Raw genomic sequence first — 22,131 nt, forward strand, 5'->3', positions numbered from 1 at the left:
CGTCCATGACTTATATTGGTTCACTCATTAGTTGACATTCACTCCTTTGACCAGATTTATAAATAGGACCTATGTCTCCTACCTATTACTTGGGCACTGTGGCACTACTAGGACCTGTGTCCCCTACCTATTACTTGGGCACTGTGGCACTACTAGGACCTGTCTCCTACCTATTACCTGGACACCGTGGCACTACTAGGACTTGTGTCTCTTACCTGTTACCTGAGCGCGTCACTGGTCCACCATGGTTTCTCCCACGACCTGTCATGTTACATATTAAGAGAGATTAACCCTGATCCTTCCTTTACCCATCCCTCACGCCTCTACCTTCCCCACTTCTCATTCTGCCCTTTGCCTGTCTCACTTCTCCCTCCCTATTCTTTCTTCCTGTCCCTTCTCTCTCTCTCTCTCTCTCTCTCTCTCTCTCTCTCTCTCCTTCTTCACAACTTCGTCTTTCATTTCTTATCTGTGGAGAGAGAGAGACGTGGTGAGGGTGTCGTCGCGGGTGGCCGTCGTTGTTGGCTGGGTCACGCACAAATCACTCCCCTCCGACAAGTGGTTTAAGCCTTTCACTAGCAGTTAACCCGCCACCGAAATGGCTTCATCATCCACCTCTTAGGTTTACAGTTTTATTTTCTCTATTTCTATGTTTTAATTGTTTTTATCCCCCCTCCCCCTCTCATCGCTATGTGAAGTGTGTTGAGATAACTGTGTTGCTTGTTGTTTTTTGTTGCTGGTGTGTTCAGGGGAGTGGAGGGAGACAGTGGTGATGGGGGTGGCGCAACACAGGGTCGGTTACTCGTAAACCATCGTCTTCCGACACCCAGTCCGCCCCCCTACACCAGCAGCATCTGAGGGGGACCTGCTCCTCCTCCTCTCGCTGCCCGCCCCCCCCCCTCCCTAACCCATACCTACCCGCGCCAACCCACGCCTCATCCACCCACAACCACACCACGGGACGCACATAATATCCAAACTCAAATTAAGATCAGAACTGGGTATTGTTGTGAGGAATAGGATAAGATTACGTAAATGAAGTCAGTTTGGATCCGAATTCGAGTGTTGTTCCAGTTGTGAAAAAGGTTAATTAGTTATAGGTAAATGTTACTGAAGATGTTGGACTTATTACTTGACTGTTGGCATAAATTGCAGTAATGAAATACTACATTATGTGAACAATAACCTTCTGATATAATTTGCATTTACTTCTTGCACATTTTGTCCAAAACATAATTTACACTTGTTCAGGTGGCCGAGTACACGAGGAAGAGTCACTAACCCTTATAAGCATGGAACTGTAAACACCATTGCATGAGTATGTCTCCAGTCCCGGAAGTTCAATGTCATGAATGTAGACACACTTATATTATAGTTAATATGTATTAGTCGTCGTGGAATATTAAACAATACATTAGATAAATATTTGGCAACGTTGTTAGACATGTACTGTTTAATTCAATAATATATTTTTGTCACTAGTTATTTTAATAATGTTTTCAGTATAATTAATTACTGTATAGGACTTGTCAGAGTGCCTCAGTCTTAACGGACCCCAACCAAATATATCTTCCCCAATAGAATTAGGGTCTAGTCGACTCGTCAAGGGCCTGATTGGACAGTGGGTTATTAAGAGTGGGGTTAATTTTGAGCTGCAACTCGGACTGGTCAGTGTTGTACCGGGAGAGGAGGGGTCACAATTACTGGGTCATGCTGGTGTTTCGGGTCACTGAAGGAGTCGGGTCACGTGACGTCACAGATCAGGTTACCCTCATCACTGGTCACACATGTGTTGTATTATGGGTGTGTTGTGTGGGTGTACCGCCAGTGTGTTGTGTGGGTGTACCACCAGTGTGTTGTGTGGGTGTACCACCAGTGTGTTGTGTGGGTGTACCACCAGTGTGTTGTGTGGGTGTACCACCAGTGTGTTGTGTGGGTGTACCGCCAGTGTGTTGTGTGGGTGTTGTGTGGGTGTACCACCAGTGTGTTGTGTGGGTGTACCGCCAGTGTGTGTGGGTGTACCACCAGTGTGTTGTGTGGGTGTACCACCAGTGTGTTGTGTGGGTGTACCACCAGTGTGTTGTGTGGGTGTACCACCAGTGTGTTGTGTGGGTGTACCACCAGTGTGTTGTGTGGGTGTACCACCAGTGTGTTGTGTGGGTGTACCGCCAGTGTGTTGTGTGGGTGTACCGCCAGTGTGTTGTGTGGGTGTACCACCAGTGTGTTGTGTGGGTGTACCACCAGTGTGTTGTGTGGGTGTACCGCCAGTGTGTTGTGTGGGTGTACCGCCAGTGTGTTGTGTGGGTGTACCGCCAGTGTGTTGTGTGGGTGTACCGCCAGTGTGTTGTGTGGGTGTACCACCAGTGTGTTGTGTGGGTGTACCGCTAGTGTTGTGTGTTTTGGACTGATTTTTATAGTACCGGCAATTTAATACCTTGCCAGAATTTTATTTTTGTTTGGTATATTGACCGATTCTCTTGATGGTTAGTAACAGGTGCGTCGATTGTGTTGTTCCCAGTTTATATGTATGTATGTATGTATGTATGTATGTATGTATGTATGTATTGCGGCGACCAAAACAGGATATCATTGAGTAATTTGTGTATATCCTGAGTCTCGTGTATATACTGTTAGTGTTCCATATCCTGCCTCTGCTGTACACACACACACACAGAGCCTCACCGTCACGTTACGTAACTCAAGTGGTCATGCGGTGTTATCGCTACCGGACGAACCTAGTTACCTTGGTCACTTGGAGTAACTGAGTGGCGTCTCCCTGCTATCTTCCCCCCTCCTTTCCTCCCTCCTTTCATTCCTCCCTCCTTTCATTCCTCCCTCCTTTCCGCCCTTCCTCCCTCCTTCCCCCACTTCCCCCTCCTTTCTCCCCCAATCCCCGCCCCTCTCCTTTATCCCATTTCTCCCTTCTTTCCACCTGCTCCCCTCCCTCCTTCCCTCCCTACCTACTGTACCTCCCTTCCTCCCTTCCTTCTTCCCTCCCTGCCTACCTACTGTACCTCCCCCTCTCTCTCTCTCTCTCTCTCATTGTATCTCCCCTTCCGCTACCTCCCCTACTCTCCTCCCCCCCCTCCCATGCCTACCTACTGTACCTCCTCTCTCTCCCCTCCTTATTGTATCTCCCTACCTCCCTACTCTACCCCTCTCCCTGTCTACCTACCTACTGTACCTCCTCCCTCCCTCCCTTACCCTCCTTTCTTATCTGACCTTAACCCAGTATCAGCCATTTACCCCGTCAGCCTGGTGTCAGACCTTCACCTAGACACACACACACATACACACTCAGGTCTTCCTATCTTATCGCCTGGGTTAACCAACTACCATACTTCAAACTCCTGCTGTTGTTGTGCCTCCTTGGTCGTGTCTCCGTTAGTTCCCCCGTTATTGATGTCTTTCTTAATCCCTAGGCTACATAACTACTACTACTACTACAACAACAACTACTACTACTACTACTACTACTACTACTACTACTACTACTACTACTACTACTACTACCACCTTTTTTTTTTAGACATTTTATAACGTGGCCTCCAACCTCCCCTTATAGCCATACCTTCACATATTTTATTACCTGAATATCCTAATACAAAAGTAACTATCCCACCTGAGTTAGTCAAGCCGCAGAGCTGTGCAGCATTCAGTGACTGTTGACTCATAGTTAATGTCTGCGACTGTTGTTGGCTTAGGGGCTGATGATCTCGTTCTTACTACTGCTACTTTTACTACTACTCTATGGTACTACTTCTTCTACTATCTACCACTATTTCTTTCGACTACCACTATTCTTACTACCGTCTACTATTCCTACTACTACTACTACTACTATTTACGACTACTACTACTTTTCTCCTCCTCCCCGTACAGTACCTTGAGGCAGGATATGGCCCAGCTGCCATTATAAGTTATATCCCTTCTGAGTGATAACACCATAATTTCTTTCACTTCTAGAGAGAGAGAGAGAGAGAGAGAGAGAGAGAGAGAGAGAGAGAGAGAGAGAGACTGACTACCTTATTAATCCCCGCATGAAGGTCCAGAAGGGATTATTTTTGTATCATCTTTTTCAGTGGCTGTTAGTGTGTTTGTCTGTGTGGTAAGTAAGTATTTTAGACAATGTTATTAATTTTTTACGGCATACTGACGTAGTGGATGAATATATTTTTAAGATGCGTCGTTCAGCTTTATAAACGCTTATCCTGATTGAATGAATGATCGACTGACTGACTGACTGACTGGCTGACTGCACGATCTACCCTCCATTACTGGGCAAGACATTTGTATTCGTTAAAATATTATCTGTTTATTTTCCCGGCCGAAAAGTTGGGTATATATATATATATATATATATATATATATATATATATATATATATATATATATATATATATATATATATATATATATATATATATATATAGCGGTGATGATGTCTGTCCGTCTGTTCGTCTGACAATGAGTCTGTCCGTCCGTCCGTCCGAAAATCAGTCTGTCCGTCCGTCCGTCCGCCAGTTCGTCAATCAGTCTGTCCGTCCGTCCGTCCGTCAATCAGTCTGTCCGTCCGTCCGTCCGCCAGTTCGTCAATCAGTCTGTCCGTCCGTCCGTCCGTCAATCAGTCTGTCCGTCCGTCCGTCCGCCAGTTCGGAACAGATTTGGTTTTCGCTTCACATCTTCTCATAGACACAGAATTAGTTTCATATTTGATGTTAATGCCTATTATGAAATTCGTGTGTCTATAGATAGATAGATACTGTAGATCGATAGATAGATATTCAGTAAAAGGATCACTTGAATAATAGTTCCTCCCAACATGGTTCACCTTACAATTAACCACTCTAACCCTAACCTAACCTAACCTAACCTTACCCTCCAGATAGCGTTAAGCAAACAGGTGATATAAACTGGTTGGGGTGCGGAGGGCCTAATCTTCACGTGATGCCAATAAAATCGTCATAAAAGTGATTAATATCTGAAAGAATAATGTAGTTTACGTGTGTGTGTGTGTTAAGTGACGTGAGAGTTTTAGAGAATGAACCACCGCGGGGCAGAGAGCACTAGTTACACCACCTCTGATAAGATATATACAATGTTTCCATGTTTATCAGGTAGGCTGTGACTGGCTTGTTTTGGAGGAGGTAGGAGAGGGTGGGGAAGGGGCAGGGGGATGGGAGGGAGTGGGGAAGGGAGAGAGGAGGTGAGATTGAAGGTCGAGAGGGAGGGAAGGTTGAGGGAGAGAGAGGGTGGAATTGAGGGGGGAAAGGAGGTAGACCTGATAATAATATTAGTAATAATAATAATAATACAATGAAATAAAGCTTGATAGAAGGGTTAGGGATTATAGGAGTAACATCTGTACAGTACACCAGTTACTGTATTAGGAAGGTCAGTACATGCGAGTACAGAGTGAATGTTTGGGAGATCTACGTACATGCAGGGCCGGATTTACCAATAGGCCAAGTAGGCCATTGGCCTAGGGCCCACCGGTATCTGGGGGTCCACTGAAACTAATTTGTCGCGTAGTGTGCCAGCGTATAACCTTGTTTCAAGTGTACACCGAGTATTTCATTATATAATATATTCACAACAATAAGTATAGGGCCCGGAGTATGGGGCCCCTGTACAATAAGTATGCAAACATTTCTATAAATTTGGGGGCCCACTGATGAGTTTGGCCTGGGGCCCACAAGTAGGTAAATCCGGCCCTGCGTACATGCACAGTGAAGCAGGTTGTAACATAGTGTTGTGTGTTTTATGTTGTAGATTGTATAATGTGGGTTCAGTGACGTAGTTAATGTTGTTGTTGCTCTGTAGTGTGTTGGGCAGGTGGTGGCGCGAGGAGGTCAGTGCTGAGTGGGTCCCGTTGTTTCACATGAATAAAGTTTACGAGGTGGCTAAGCTGGTGTTGAGACCCTCGCTCCCCCTATTGTGTTCATCTCGAGGGATAAAACCTTTCTTGTCAGCATTTTATTCTATTTAATACTTACTTAAGTGACCATGGCCGTGCTGCTGATCTATACTTCCAAACAAATACCCCGTAAATTACATTTGCAACTTGTTAGGTGTATAGAGGAATCAGGTATATTCTTCCATTTTCCGTGGTATTGCATCACACCCTCAGTCACCTCTAAACTCCCCGTGGTCCTGGGGAGAAGCAGGGGAGGAGAAAGAGGAAGGGTGAGGACAAGGAAGCGCGGTGGTGGGGTCACGGCGGGGGGCTGCCACCGCCACCGGACGGGTTGAATCACTGAGAGTAACAGATGGGGCAGGCGGGGGTGGTACTAAACTCCCCCACACACCCGCCTCCGTCACTCTTCCCCCATCATTCCCTCCTGTAACTCACCCCCACTCACACTCCTCACCATCTTCAACAAAGAGACTTAATTAGGGCTGGACAACTGGATTCTTTCACTGATTGACAAGTGATTCTTAAACAGGGAGGTAACTATCTCTCTTGTACTCGGCCATGAAAGTTGTCTTCTTAATCTTGTTACGGTAATCTACTTCATCATGGCAATCAAACGATACATCAAACACGCATTAGCTATATCTGCCATAACTTATTGCCAGTCAAGTACAGAGTCTAGCGTCGACATTGTGTACAACTTCGTCTCTATTACAACGATTAAAAAAAAAATGAAACAAGACACATCCTTCTGAGGGTCCTTATAGAGTTATCCCAAGACTCGTAGATCACAGTGAGGGAAGAGTCAGAGGTGAGGGCGGCGTGTGATGCAACACTCATCAATACACTCTAGGGGGGGTGGTGGAGAGGTGATAGTGGTGTGGGATGAGGTGGTGGAGATTAGTATAAGGGATGAGGTGGTGGAGATTAGTATAAGGGATAAGTTGGTGAATATTAGCTATAAGGGATGAGGTGGGTGGAGATTGAGTATAAGGGATGAGGTGGTGGAGATTAGTATAAAGGGATGAGGTGGTGGAGATTAGTATAAGGGATGAGGTGGTGGAGATTAGTATAAAGGGATGAGGTGGTGGAGATTAGTATAAAGGGGTGAGGTGGGTGGAGATTAGTATAAAGGGATGAGGTGGTGGAGATTAGTATAAGGGATGAGGTGGTGGAGATTAGTATAAGGGATAAGTTGGTGAATATTAGTTGAAAGAGAAGGAAGGAAGAGTAAGAATATAAGAGATGTAGAGAAGGGAAGAGGAGAGGGTAGAGTGACTGGTCAAATGGTCTCGTTCTTAACCATAACATAAGAATTGGGCCTCGGGAGTTGTTGTACTGTTGCGAGGCGGCTGGAGGGGCACGGGTGTTGGCTACTGGTACATACCTGTGGTGTTTCAGCAGTGTGTTGTGTCGTGAGTTGTGGGGCAGTGTTTGGTGGGTTCACATAGACGAGGGTTTTGTTTGATTGATGACAGATGGATTTGAGGTGTGGGTAAACTTGAAAATTGTCTAGGGAAACTTAATTGGCATGTAAGTAGTATATTGATAGATAACCCATTTATAATTTGTACCTGGACAGGCGTATATATGGGTCTTGACACCTCCTACACTGCCTGCCCCACTTCTGCACCCCCCCTCCTCCTTCCCTCCATCTTCTCCTCCTCGTGTTACCACAAGTACCAGAGTTTAAGTCATCCCTGACCATTCAATTTTTCAGTGGTGTCAACCTGTACTTATCCGCGCGGTGTTTAGGGTCATTCTGGTGGTGTGTGAGGGCCGCCACCCCTTCACTGCCCACGGTAAAGGGTAACCATAAATTTCACGCATTTTTCCGACCCGGCCTTTGCAATTTGGTCGTTTGTCTCTTTCAGGAAAGCCATTACCTCTGGCCCGACTACCGCGCCCCGCCGGTCACTCCCGCTCACCCACAATCATTTGTCCTCCGGCTGGGGACTCGCTTGGAGCCTTACCTGATCCGCCCACGCGCCAATTATATCATCGCGTCCTCTTACAAACAGTTCTCATTGGCTGACTCTCGAGGCCTCCCTCATAGAAAGGGTTTTTGGCGTTATTCTTGGAGTCTTGAGTGAGTATCAGCATCTTCTTCCCTTTCCTGGCCCTAACCTCAACATTTAAACGTTTATATATATATATATATATATATATATATATATATATATATATATATATATATATATATATATATATATATATATATATATATATATATATATATATATATATATATATATATATATATGTTATTTACATATTCTCTTGCTTATCTCTATAAGGATTGGGAATCTTAAGCACAATAATGCACCTAATTGTGATTAACTTCAGCTAAATTGTAATTGAATAATATATAAAAATAGCATTAAAACTGCACCGAGACCCTACCTTAACTAAGTACCAGTTAGGATACAGAATTAACGCGAAAATTTTTATCCAAAATATTCATCTTTAAATTTGTATCCTAACTGGGGTTAAGTTAATGCATCTAGTTATGGTAGAATCTCAGTGCAAGTTTCATGCAAGTTTTGGGTTGTATTTTTTGGTAATATAATTTAATTTAAAAACAATCAGTTACATTCTTACATCTTCAGTCACGAGAAAGCGAACATTCATCGTAGGAACCTTTGTGACTCAGGAGGGTTTCACCGGTGCTGGGAGAGTCGCTGGTAGAAGGGTTAGCTGTGAGTGACCACCAGGATTACCGCCACAATTAAAGGTTAAGATTTACGGGCGTATATTACAGTGCGGACGGCGGCCCCCTACCGAGACCCCGCGACACTAACATATGGCACGATACTCTATACCTCTAACTCCCTCCCCCGCCATACCCTACCTCCTACACCCACACTGTTACTCCCACACCCCGAGTACCCCGTCCCACGTCACATAATATAGCCACGTCCCTAAACCCACTGTTACACCCACACCCCCGCCCCACATGCCCGCCCTACATCCACACGCCCGCCTCACATCCACATTCTTGCCCCACAGCCAGGTCTCACAGCACGCCCCACATCCACACGCCCACCACGCGCCCGCCACACCTACACGCCCGCCCTACACACGCCCGCCCCTACACCCACACGCCCTCCCTACACCCACCGCCCCCCACCTACACGCCCGCCCCACACCCGCCCGCCTCACATCCACACGCCCGCCCCACATCCACACGCCCGCCCCACATCCACACGCCCGCCCCACATCCGCGTCACATTTAATTAACAGTTTGTTGACGGAACAAAACGGGAAACTTAAAAGCTTCAAATACCAGATGTTGCCGCCATACTCCTCTCCCTCCCTCACCACCTCTCCTGTCCCTCCTCTCTCATGGAAGGGTGAAAAAGGAAGGGTAGAAGAAGGGTTCGCCGCTGTTCCTTTCATCCCTTCCAGCACATCGACAAAGGCTTCTCTCGTTCTGAATATTTTTACGTCTCAGAATTCCCACGAGAAATCTGCGTCACATTGTTGTTGGAAGGTTGTGTGTGTGGCGGCGGCATTGTGTCTTGTTCATACGGGGGCACAATACTGTACTGAACCTTACCTGCTCCTGTCCTCACTAACACCTCTACCTGCCCTCACTAACACCTCTACCTGCCCTCACTAACACCTCTACCTGCTCATGTCCTCACTAACACCTCTACCTCCTCATGTCCTCACTAACACCTCTACCTCCTCATGTCCTCACTAACACCTCTACCTCCTCATGTCCTCCACCTGTCCTCCTAACACCTCTACCTGCTCCTGTCCTCACTAACTCTACCTGCTCCTGTCCTCACTAACACCTCTACCTGCTCCCTGTCCTCACTAACACCTCTACCTCTCATGTCCTCACCTACACACCTCTCCTCCTCATGTCTCACTAACACCTCTAAACACCTCTACCTCCTCATGTCCTCACTAACACCTCTACCTCCTCATGTCCTCACTAACACCTCTACCTCCTCATGTCCTCCTAACACCTCTACCTGCTCCTGTCTCACTAACACCTCTACCTCCCTCATGTCCTCACTAACACCTCTACCTCCTCATGTCCTCACTAACACCTCTACCTCCTCATACTGCTCCTGTCCTCACTAACACACCTCTACCTGCCCTCACCTCACTAACACCTCTACCTCCTCCTGTCCTCACTAACACCTCCCTGCTCCTGTACTAACACCTCTACCCCTGTCCTGTCCTCCTGCTCCTGTCCTCACTGCACCTCTACCTCCTCCTGTCCTCCCTACCCCACCTCCTACCTGCCTGCTCCTAACACCTCTCCTCCTCCTGCCCTCACTAACACCTCCCTGCTCCTGTCCTCACTAACACCTCTACCTCTCCTCCCTGCCTCTACTACCTCTACCTCCTCACACTAACACCTCTACCTTACCCTCTACTGCTCTTACTCACTTCCTCCCTCCTGAGCCTCCCTAACACCCCTGCCCCTGCCCTTACTGTCCTCCTAACATCTACCTCCTCCTGTCCCCGTGTCACCTCCCTCCTCCTGTCCCTTGAGACGGGAGGGACTAACACCTAGGCCCTTGGTCCTCCTGCCCTTACTGAGAGGCCATTGAGGGTACTAATTACAGGTATATTGTAACAACCAGGTGGTATGACACACCTTCATATACCTGACAGGAACACATTTGGATTAGATTAGTTAATTAAGTAGTATATGAAGGTTGTAGATTAGTTAATTAGATGGTATATTGTAGAATAGTTAATTACTGGTGTTATATGGAGTTAGTAGTTAGTTATATAAACGTGAGTGTTACAAGTCGTCACTGGTGTTGAACGTTGTGAGGATTTTCGTCTAAGGAAGGAAAAAAAATGTTGCCTTCTGTTGATTCATCTTTACAGTCCTTGTTTCTTTTCCTCTGTATTTATGCAGTCTCTTCCTCCTCTTCCTCCTCTCATAGGCCTATTCTTCACAATCCTCCTCTTTCTCCTCCCCTTCTTCCTTTTCCTCCCCCTCCTCCCTACCAGGTCTGCCTTGTTCTCATCCCGCAATGAAAAGGGTGAATAATGAAAATCTTCGGTGCATTATGTAAATGATTTTCTTTTTTCTGTAGTGACTGCATCCCCGGGTGTACAGGGCGGGGGGTGTGGATGGGGGTGGTAAGGAGTGTGTTCGGGTGTGTGTGTGGGCGGGGATCTAAGTGTAGAGGCTCAGGTAGGTGTAAGGAGGGCCGTGACGCCAATAGTGCATTAGCAGATCCAGGTGACGCCCGGAAACACTATATCATTTGCATATTAGATAACTGTGATTGACTTGAGATAGAGGGGCGCCGTCCACGTTTTATGGTGAAGTGCATAGAATCACTTATTTTAAATGCATGAAATAAAACTCGGATAAAATAGGTGTTTTTTAGTTGTTGTTTTTTTCACCAAACTATTGTAAGTCGCTGTAAGTGTTTAAGAGTCTTGAGGTTACTTGTTAAATGTATAATAATGTTAGTAGAATAGCATTGTGATCAGTTTAGCACATGTTTGAAAATGAATGCTTAATGTATAAGTGTTGTGTAATAAACGTTGAAATTAGCTATAATTTTCGTGTTCAAGTGTATAAAGTAATTCATTGTTATTATATATATATATATATATATATATATATATATATATATATATATATATATATATATATATATATAAAACTGAAAGAATCAATAATTTGAATACAATCTGCAGTTTAGTGCAAGAACTCGTGCTAAAAAAAGTTGTGTCATTGTTAGTGGTGTTGAGCAAGTGATCATCTGGTGACTACAGTGTGTGGTGGTGTAGCTTGGTGGACGTGGTGTATGTAGTGGTTGGCGGTGGCTCAGGTAGTGGTGGTGGAGGAAGTGGCCGTGTTGGTGATGGCTTAAGTGTGTGGTGATGGTGGAGGAGGAGGGTGAGTCATGCAGGCACCAGCGCGTGACTGGGGGCAAGCACAAGCCTATTGTGTATCTTTCATACATATTACATGTGGGCTGACATTTACCGGGGCCACTGCTATCTCTCGTCAGCCTCTACCCTCCCATACACCCTGGCCACCACCAGCACTATCGCCACCACCACCACCACACACCCTGGCCACCACCACAACTATCATCGCATCACCAACCATTGTCATCATCACCACCACCAACCTCCACCACAACACACCCTGGCCACCACCACCACACATCCCATCCACTACCAATACTACCCCACACATCCCACCAACCACACATTCCAGTCACCAGCTAGGTCCTCCCTGCAGTAGACACACAAGGTGATCGTCATCAAGTGAGTGGACTCGTAAAACCTACTAATATTTTTACGGCATAACTTAGTGTCTTTTACGAGGCTTCGTTTCTCGGTCGTGCGACACCCGCCAATTGTTGTGTCTAACTTTGTAATAAACTTGATTAATAGTAGTGTGTGTGTGTGTGTGTGTGTGTGTGTGTGTGTGTGTGTGTGTATGATATAAAAAAATATTCCATTAGTAATATTAACACAGTTGTATAAAGGAAGTCACTGCCAACCACATAATCCAAGGTAATGGTTGAGTGTGATAGTCTTATATGTGTACAAGAACACACACACACACACACACACACACACACACACACACACACACACACACAAAGAGCTAAGGAGTATTTTCTGCGCCTCAGTTTTACATTCATATTCCGTCAGCATTACAGGCGATAAAGAGATGTGGGGGCAGGTGGTGCGAGGTATGTGGTGGGGAGATGGCCCTCAGCGGCGATGGAGCCGTCAGAGGGAGTGTGCGCGGGTCAGGGCGGGTAGGGGCGGGGCGGGGCGGGTACTGAGCCACCCGCGGAAGGAGTATCAACCTGGTGTGTATTTCACATCTCAAAAGGGGTGGCCGCTACCGTGCAGTGTTGCCAGCCTCTTCAGGTACCCGAAAAACCTATGATATTAATCCTGAAAACTTTTCTTTTGCGAAGTTTTATTACAATACAGTAGTAAATTACGTCAACAGCTGCTGATGTAGCAGTAGTTGTGTTAGCTGTGAGTAAGGCTGTCCGGTCCAATGGATGGTTAGCATCCTCAGGTACGGGAGAAGGTGGTGGCGCTGGCAGGCCTGGCCACGAAGGATATGGTTACAGGATCGGCTGGTAAGGACTCCCGGGATCCTCTCGATACAATGACAAAAGTTTCCAACCCCTTATGAGACCGCAGGTGCTGAGGACATAACTCCACAAAATTGTCATGGATGGTGTATTTTTTCAGCTTTATGTATGTTGTATTTCATTCTTTTTCCGTGTTGATATTATTACATTACAATGTTTTCCTTTCATCATGAAATATATATATGTATATATATATTTTGTAAATGTTTTCGTCAATAATTTTGAATTTTTGTTAGTTTGAAAAAGTTACCTTGACGAAGTAGTGTATAACGTTAAGGTGTATGACGTCAATGCTGACAGTGTATGACGCAGTTCTCCTGTGTTACTGGCGTTATATCTTTGTAAATAGATATGAACTTCGTTTGGGAGAAATTTGAGTAAACAACAGTTGTTAGTGGAAGCGCAGTAAATTATTAACAGGAAAGGTTACTTTATCACTGCAGACCTTAGTGAGGCAGACTCTCGCTCTTGACCACAGACATACACAGCTTGAGGAGGGCGACACACAGTAGCGTGTATGAACAAGCAGGAGCAGAAACACACTGTCGTCGTAAACTGTGTGAGCGACCCCCGGCAGCATCTCGTAAATCCATGTTAGCGCGGACCTTTTCGTGTACTCCACCCCTTTTGTGACGAGACCTCGAAGGAACGTGTCTCATTGTGGCCGTCCGTGGCTGGTGGGGCCTCTCCTGGTACGTGTCGCTTCCACGGACCCTTGTCACACACCCCAACCCGTTACACCGAATTCCCACGGAAGGTTTTTAGCGGGTACTGACGGCGGCGACACAGCTTTTGAGGTACAGGTTTAGGGTTATGGTGGAGGTCTCCTGGCTGACCCGCGGCGGCCAGCTCTAGTTACTCTCCTCCGTCTCCTCTTTATTACGAAATTCCTTTTGTATTCTCTGGTGATATTTGGATCCGTGTATTTGGTGTCGTGTCCGTGTTTTAAGATTACAGTCACTTGTTCTAACCCATGTTTCAGTATTCTATTGTAAATGTATGATATTGATAACATTTTGTGTTACTTAAGAAGAACTGTGTACATTCTTTCATCTGCTGCGATAGGAGGTAAACACAAGAGAAGTAATATATTGTAATAAAACAGTATTATGAGAGATAAGTAGAGATGGAGGAGGCAGGGGAGAGAGCGACAGTGACCGCACGCACCCTTTTGGCGCGCAAGTCCTCACACGTGACCAAGGGGCGGCCACCAGTTTTTTAGGCGGGAATGTAACGTTTTTTTCCCTCACTCCTTCGCGTGCCGGACATAAAAGGAGTGAAGTTTGATACTCTTTTTTATAAGGTTTTTTCCCCCTTTGCGTGAGTCTGTGGTCTGGTATGGTGTTTGTCCGAGTCAATGGCCACTTTGGGGTGTAATGGAGGATGTAATGTGAGGACAGGTCAATTGTCCGCCCCGCTCTTGTTAACTCTTTACGCCGCCCTACACAAGTTGCTCTTTAAGGAACTGAATACAACTTACACGATGGGTTTTTTTTTTTGGGTCATGTCTTATTACTTAGTGGAGGGTTTCGTTGGTCATTCCGCACCATTAAAGCTTATAGATCACTTATTGGGTTTCCGATGATAGTAAATGAATTAGACAAAGCTACCAGGAAGTTGTTCTCGTTCCGACTGGTTAGTTCTGCTGCAGGAAGTGATACACCTGCTTCATTTTGTTAGTCCCTCCCATTACAAGGAACTGATGATTGATGACTACCATCTACAACTCATACAGACTCAAGTTGTGGTCGAGCTGAGATGTAGAATGATTTGGAGATGTTATTCATCATATTTTTTTCAAAGATTTTTATGTGGTTTTAAGTTATTCATTGTTATCATTCAAATCATATTTGTAGGACGGTGTGTTGTTATGACTGAGAGAAAGGGCTGAAAAGTTATTGTAGAAGTAATATAGTGCAAACTTGATTTTGTAATTGTACTGTTGGTAAATACAGGAAGACTAGTTGATTATTATTATCATTATTATTATTATTATTATTATTTTTATTAATTATCGTATCCTGAAGGTTAAGGGAGAGTGGGCCGGGTACTGGGTCGAGTACTTCAGCAAACACACACATATGAGGTGATCACGTGTGGCACTTCACTACTGTTTGTGTCTCGGCTTAACCCTTCCTCGTCTCCCTTCTCCACCAAGGAAGATCAGCACGTTTTTGTCAATGCCGGTAATAATAATAATAATAATAATAATAATAATAATAATAATAATAATAATAATAATAATATACTACTACTACTACTACTACTACTACTACTACTAATAATAATAATAATAATAATGTTACTCTCCTCCCACAGTGCGTCGCGACCACTACACGCCTGGTCTAAGGTATGTTCATGCTCATTATTATTCAGTATGTCAAAAATGTTAAAACTTTCATATATTGGAGCACGTAACCCTCTGTCTTTACGTGCTATGTGTAGGTACAGTACGTGTGGGTTATATTGGGGCACGTAACCCCTGTCTTTACGTGCTATGTGTAGGTACAGTACGTGTGGGTTATATTGGGGCACGTAACCCCTGTCTTTACGTACTGTGTATGTACAGTACGTGTGGGTTATATTGGGGCACGTAACCCCTGTCTTTACGTGCTATGTGTAGGTACAGTACGTGTGGGTTATATTGGGGCACGTAACCCCTGTCTTTACGTGCTATGTGTAGGTACAGTACGTGTGGGTTATATTGGGGCACGTAACCCCTGTCTTTACGTACTGTGTGTTGCGCCAACGTATGAGAGTTACGTACAGTAGGTTCCAGCTGTGTGAAAATAAAATGTTATACAAAAATGCTATATTACAGGGTTAAGACGCGCTATTATCTGTAAGTATTGTGAAGCTCTGCCAATTGTATTAATTTATACCATTAAGATCAACAAAGACAATGGAGGGAGGGAGGGAGGGAGGGAGGGAGAGAATGAGGGAGCGATGGAGGGAGGGAAAGAAGGAGGGTTATAAGGGAGTAAAGGGTGAAGGAGAGAAGGAATGTAAGGAGGGTGGGAGGGAAGGAAGGGAGGATGTAAAACATGGCAGTAATAATAAACACTCCTGTACAGAGCGTATACCCAAAACATGCCCTTCATATCCGCCATGACAGTACTGACCGGCCTCTCTCTCTCTCTCTCTCTCTCTCTCTCTCTCTCTCTTTCTTTGATGCCTCCCCTTCTCCCTGTCTTGCCCCCTTCCCTCCCGTTTCCTCTTCCTCCTGCCCCCTAACATTTCTCCCTGCCCTCTTTCCCCCTTCCTCTTCCCCCTGTCCCTCCCCTCCTCCTTCTCCCTGCCCTCCCCCTTTCCTCTTCCCCCTGCCCTCCCCCTCTCTCTTCCTCCTGCCCCCTAACATTTTTCCCTGCATGTCCTCCTCTTTCCCCTTCTTCTTCCCCTTGCCCTCCCTCCCCCTTCTCCTTGCCCCACCCCCTCCTTTCCCACATTTTTTCCTCTGTGTGGATTATTCCTCCCCACTTGGCTTTTGACCCCCCCTCCTCCCCCGAGTTTAACATTCTGCAGCCAGGTCGCCCCTGAGGTGAGTCTGGTCCATGGTGCCACAACCTGGCCCTCAAAGAAGTCCTTAACACAGTGCCAGCGTGGACGATGGTGCCTGCTCGGGCGTGCATACTGATGACTGGGCTTCAAAGGCTCCATCACGCTAGCGGGGGGGGGGGGGATCCCTTCCCTCCTCCCTCCTCCCTTTAGCGTGCTGGCTACATACCCTGGAGGCATAGAAGAGAAGTGAGGATAAAGAAAAAGGAGGAGGAGGAGGAATGTATGGAGAGAGAGAGAGAGATATCACGCAGATGAATAGGTTGACAGTATAGGTTAATAACTGGATATGGGTGGGGAGTAGGTAGTGTAGATTTGGTGAGAGTAAAAGCAGGCAGGTGGGTATCCAGGCAGGCAGGCGGTGTAGGCACCTGGGAGGTGAGTAGGTAGGCTGGAAGCATGTGAGGGCAGAGGCGGTGTAGGCACCTGGGAGGTGAGTAGGTGGGCATGGGCAGGCGGTGTAGGCACCTGGGAGGTGATGGGTAGGCATGGGGCGGGCCGGTGTAGGCACCTGGGAGGTGAGTAGGTAGGCATGAGGCAGACGGTGTAGGCAGCAGGGAGGATAGAGGACAGTGATAACAGGAACTAGTATTGTGTGTGGCAGAGTGAGATAGCGAGGTCCCGGATAACCAAAGATAACCACACTTCCTTCCCTCACCAGCGTCTGTACAGTACACGTGGTAACAATTTCACCAAAGGTCTACTTATACCGTACATGGATGTTTACGTACATGAATTCGTACTTTATTTAAAACAAGAATAAAGGTAAAGGTGACGGTGTACTGTACAGGTACAGCGACTCCTTGAGGTAACTCTATCATGGTACAGCAACATGGCGCCTCAGATTGTCTTAATCTATTAAAAGAATAGCAAAATACCATGTGCACCTAATGTGTCCAGTCTTTCACCGTGTACACTCGTGCGCGCACACACACACACACACACACACGTTGGACACCATAACCGCATCCAGCCCATACGTGCACGAACTGATCGCTATAAGAACAGCCCAGTCCCAACCATTGTAAAAATTATCAATTACTTGTAATAAACCAGTGTATTCACTCTCAGTAAACACTACTTCTTGCACTGTCACTATGTTGAAATGAACTGTAGTTTGAGCTTTTCCCCATCTAGTTATTATATATCTTATTTGTATCACTTATGTTACTTGTATATTATTTGTAATTCGAAACCCATTCCCCAAATATGTAACTGTATATTTTCAGCCTTCTGGCTGCTATGCTCTTTCAATAAACCGTTAATTATTATTATTATTATTATTATTACACACACACACAGTAGGCTACGCAGCAGCACTGCCTGGCTATCAATTATTTTTTTAAATCTTGTGGGATAACACGTAATATGATATTGAGATGGTTGGCTTTGAGAGGTAGTCGTCTTGGGCAGGTACGGAGGTGGTTGTGGACTCTGGTGACGGAGGCGCGGCAGTGACCTCCACCTGCATTATAAGTTAGTCCGGGTGGCCACAATTAAGACTGCTGCTGACGACGACACAGGAGACCCGGGGAGTTAGATATCACTAATGGCACCATCAATTATGCACAGTAAAACGCACCCATCAGTGAGGGGAGAGCCTGTATCCCCCCCCATCTCTCTTCCCTCCCAACCACCCTCTCTCCCCCCCTCTCCGTTCTCCCCCTCACTCTAACAGACGAGTTTCCCCAATGCAGTTTTCCCCTCTTCCATCCCTTTGCATTTTAGATTGATTTTTTCTTTACTTTCTTCGACGTGTTGTTGTGAGCCAGTAACTGTACCTCACTGTACCTCTTGTTGTGAGCCAGTAACTGTACCTCACTGTACCTCTTGTTGTGAGCCAGTAACTGTACCTCACTGTACCTCTTGTTGTGAGCCAGTAACTGTACCTGTACCTCTTGTTGTGAGCCAGTAACTGTACCTCACTGTACCTCTTGTTGTGAGCCAGTAACTGTACCTCACTGTACCCCTCTTGTTGTGAGCCAGTAAGCTCACTGTACCTCTTGTTGTGAGCCAGTGTACCTCACTGTCACCTCTTGTTGTGAGCCAGTAACTGTACCTCACTGTAGGCCCTCACTGTACCTCTTGTTGGAGCCAGTAACTGTACCTCACCGTACCTCTTGTTGTGAGCCAGTAACTGTACCTCACCGTACACTCTTGTGAGCCAATGTTGTGAGCCAGTAACTGTACCTCACTGTACCTCTTGTTGTGAGCCAGTAACTGTACCTCACTGTACCTCTTGTTGTGAGCCAGTAACTGTACCTCACTGTACCTCTTGTTGTTAGTTTAGGTTAGGTGTGCGTTGTGTATAATCCAACCTGAGGTATACATGCGTGATACATAATGAATACTACTTCAAAAACTAGTATAATGTTTACAAGTGTATGATATACTTCGTATCTCGGCCGTGTTCTTGTAGAAGTTATGTTCTTATTGTTGTTATAATGTTACTTGTAAATTTGTTGTTGTTTTTGCAGTGTTTTGTTATTATTTTTTATATATATTTTTTTATTTTTGTTGTTCTAATGTTGTTTTGTTCTCGTAATGTTCTATTTGTATTTCTAGTGTTGTAATGTTGTTGTTAAGTAATATTATGTTGTCGTTAGGTGTTGCGTGAAGCAGAAGAGGGAGGGAGGGACGGATGGGGGAGAGGGACGGATGGGAGGGAGGGACGGATGGGAGGGAGGGACGGAGGGAGGGACGGATGGGGGGGGGGGAGGGATGGGGGGAGGTTAGGTATGTTCTTACTCTCTCCATCATCAAGACAGGATCACGCTGTCTTATTAATGCTCGTCCAGGGAATCCTTGTAACCATTCATCCTGGTAGATCCTCTTGGTGTCAGATCCTCGTGGCACCAACAGACTGACGGTGCCACCCTCTGTGTGTACATCCAGTGCCTCTCTCCGTCCTCCATGTGGCACCACCATGTAGGCTGTAATGGCGGTGCAACTCCTAATGTGTATACCTACTTAAACTCCTCTTTCCTATTCCTCTTCCTCCTCTTCCTTGTCCTCCTACACAGCCTTCTCCTCCTCCCTTGTCCTCCTACACAGCCTTCTCCTCCTCGTCTATTTTTCCTCCTCATTCCCCTTCACTTACACCTTTTTTTCGATTTTATCTCTGCCACCTGAACAGTGTTTTATTTTTTCGTAAGGTTTTTCTTCTCTGCAGTTTTCAAGAGGGTGAGATAAAATGCAGGAGGTCCTTGTGGTGAGTCTCCTGCCACATGAATACTGCAGGGTGTAGGGGGCGGGGGGGTGGCTGCGTTTCGCCTCTGGGCCCCTCACACAGCGTCCCGGGAGCTGGTGTTGAGTACTTACATCTTTGCTCCTCAGGGCTGGAAAGAATTAATTGAACGATAAAAGAGAGTATGTAAGAAATTAATACATAGTTAATTCGAGATAACAGATGCTACGTATATCTGGTATAATTTATCGGAAGAGTCAGTTATAAGGTCCAGCACCACCAGTTATGTGATCTGCGCCACAACAGACAATTCAACGTTTCATCCTCAGACTCTCCTCTACACAGGTGATGTTCTTGTGGAGTTAAAACATGACAATAGTTCTCTTACATGTCAAGTTCCTCCCCGGTGTGTGAGAGAGAGAGAGAGAGAGAGAGGTTGTGTCGTTGTTTACCTCATAATATCTCGTCCTCTACACAATAAACATTCTCCATTCATAACAATACACAGACTCAGCTCTCGTCCACCACAATAGAGTTATCGTATTTATCAACACTTTAATCTATCAATCTCTGCCCACTTTCTCTTCAGTCGACCCTAAACCCTAACTTCTTCTTGATCTAACTCTTGGATATTTTAAGCATGAATTTTTCTTTTCGTTTTTTAAGTATATATATAATATATATATATATATATATATATATATATATATATATATATATATATATATATATATATATATATATAATTTTATTTTATTTTATTTTTATTAACGTAACCAGTTTTTTAATTAGCGTTGTTTTTATTGACCAGGATGTTCTTAATATGTGTTTTTGTGTAGCTGGTGAGACGACACACACACACAAACACACACACACACACACACAAACACACACACACACACACACACACATCACAGTAGGGGTGTTGGCCGGCGCGGTGATGCCTTGGGTGTCTTTCTGCTACTGAGGGAGTGGCTGACCCCCACTCTCAGAAGGGGGAAGGTCTGTCCTCTGCTCCTCCTCCTGCTGTACCAACACACCTCACTACCGCCACAACAGATGTATTAGATCATTGTAATTGGCGATATTAATTGTAATTATCACTGTGTCATTGACGTCTTGTTAATTAATGGTGGTCGTCGCCGATATAGTGACAGACAACTGTACTGTAGTAGTAGTAGCAACAATATTATTATTATTATTATTATGATTATTATTATTATTATTATTGTTGTTGTTGTTGTTATTATTATTAATAGCTGCAATAATAACAATAATAATAATAATATTAATAATAATAATAATAATAATAATAATAGCAGCAACAGAAGAAGTAGTAGTAGTAACAACAGAAGTGGTAGTAGTAGTAACAACAGAAGTGGTAGTAGTAGTAACAACAAGTAGTAATAGTAGTAGTAACAACAGTAGTAGCAGTAGTAGTTGTAGAGTAGTAATCGTGGTAGTAGTAGTTACCGTAGTAGTAATAGAAGTAATAGCAACAGTAGTAGTAGTAACCGTAGTAGTAATAGCAACAGCAGCAGTAGTAGTAGAGTAATAACAATAGTAGCAACAGTACTAGTAGTAATAACAGTAATAGCAACAACAGGAAGTCTAAACGACAGTAACAACAGCCCTGCATTGAGGTAACAACAGAGACCAAAGTCAGGCCTTTTCTCTCTCTCGGGGTAGGCCTATTGATTTTAGGCCCGTCCAATTTACTTTTCGTTTTCCCCTCTCCTTCTCCCCTTTTATTCAACAAGGAGGGTCGGGGAGAACGAGGGGAGAGTGAAGACCCCGCTGGACACCACGGCCATTCCCACGGATTTTTTCTTTCTCTTATCTCTCTCTCTCTCTTCTCTATTTCTTTCTCTCTTTTCTAGTCATTGTTTCTCTCGCCTTACACACACACACACACACACACACACACACACACACACACAAGACCCAGTTGATACACAGGACCGGCAGCACATCTCGAGTCGATTGTGGTCCGAGTCATTGTTTATGGACAGGGAAGGTGTGTGTTGTACGGGAAGGTCTGGCTTATTGTGATGGATACTGGTGGCGTATTGTCTTACCTCACATGACTTAACTTTACCTGACCTGACCTGACCTAACATAACCTGACCTAACTTAACCTAACCTAACAGTGCCCTCTTACCTAACTTAACGCAAATTTACCTTCTTACCTCTCATTAATCTAACTTTACCTCCTTAGTTAACCTAACCTACAACTTAACCCAACCTTACACCCAACCTTACATAAGAACATAAGGAGTCTGCAATAGGCCGGTTGGCCTGTACATGGCAGCTCCTGTCGAGAGTTACTACCTCTCTCTATCATCCATGAATCTAATCTA

Source organism: Homarus americanus, unplaced genomic scaffold, assembly GCF_018991925.1.
Source record: "Homarus americanus isolate GMGI-L3 unplaced genomic scaffold, GMGI_Hamer_2.0 scaffold50165, whole genome shotgun sequence".
NCBI lineage: Eukaryota > Metazoa > Arthropoda > Malacostraca > Decapoda > Nephropidae > Homarus > Homarus americanus.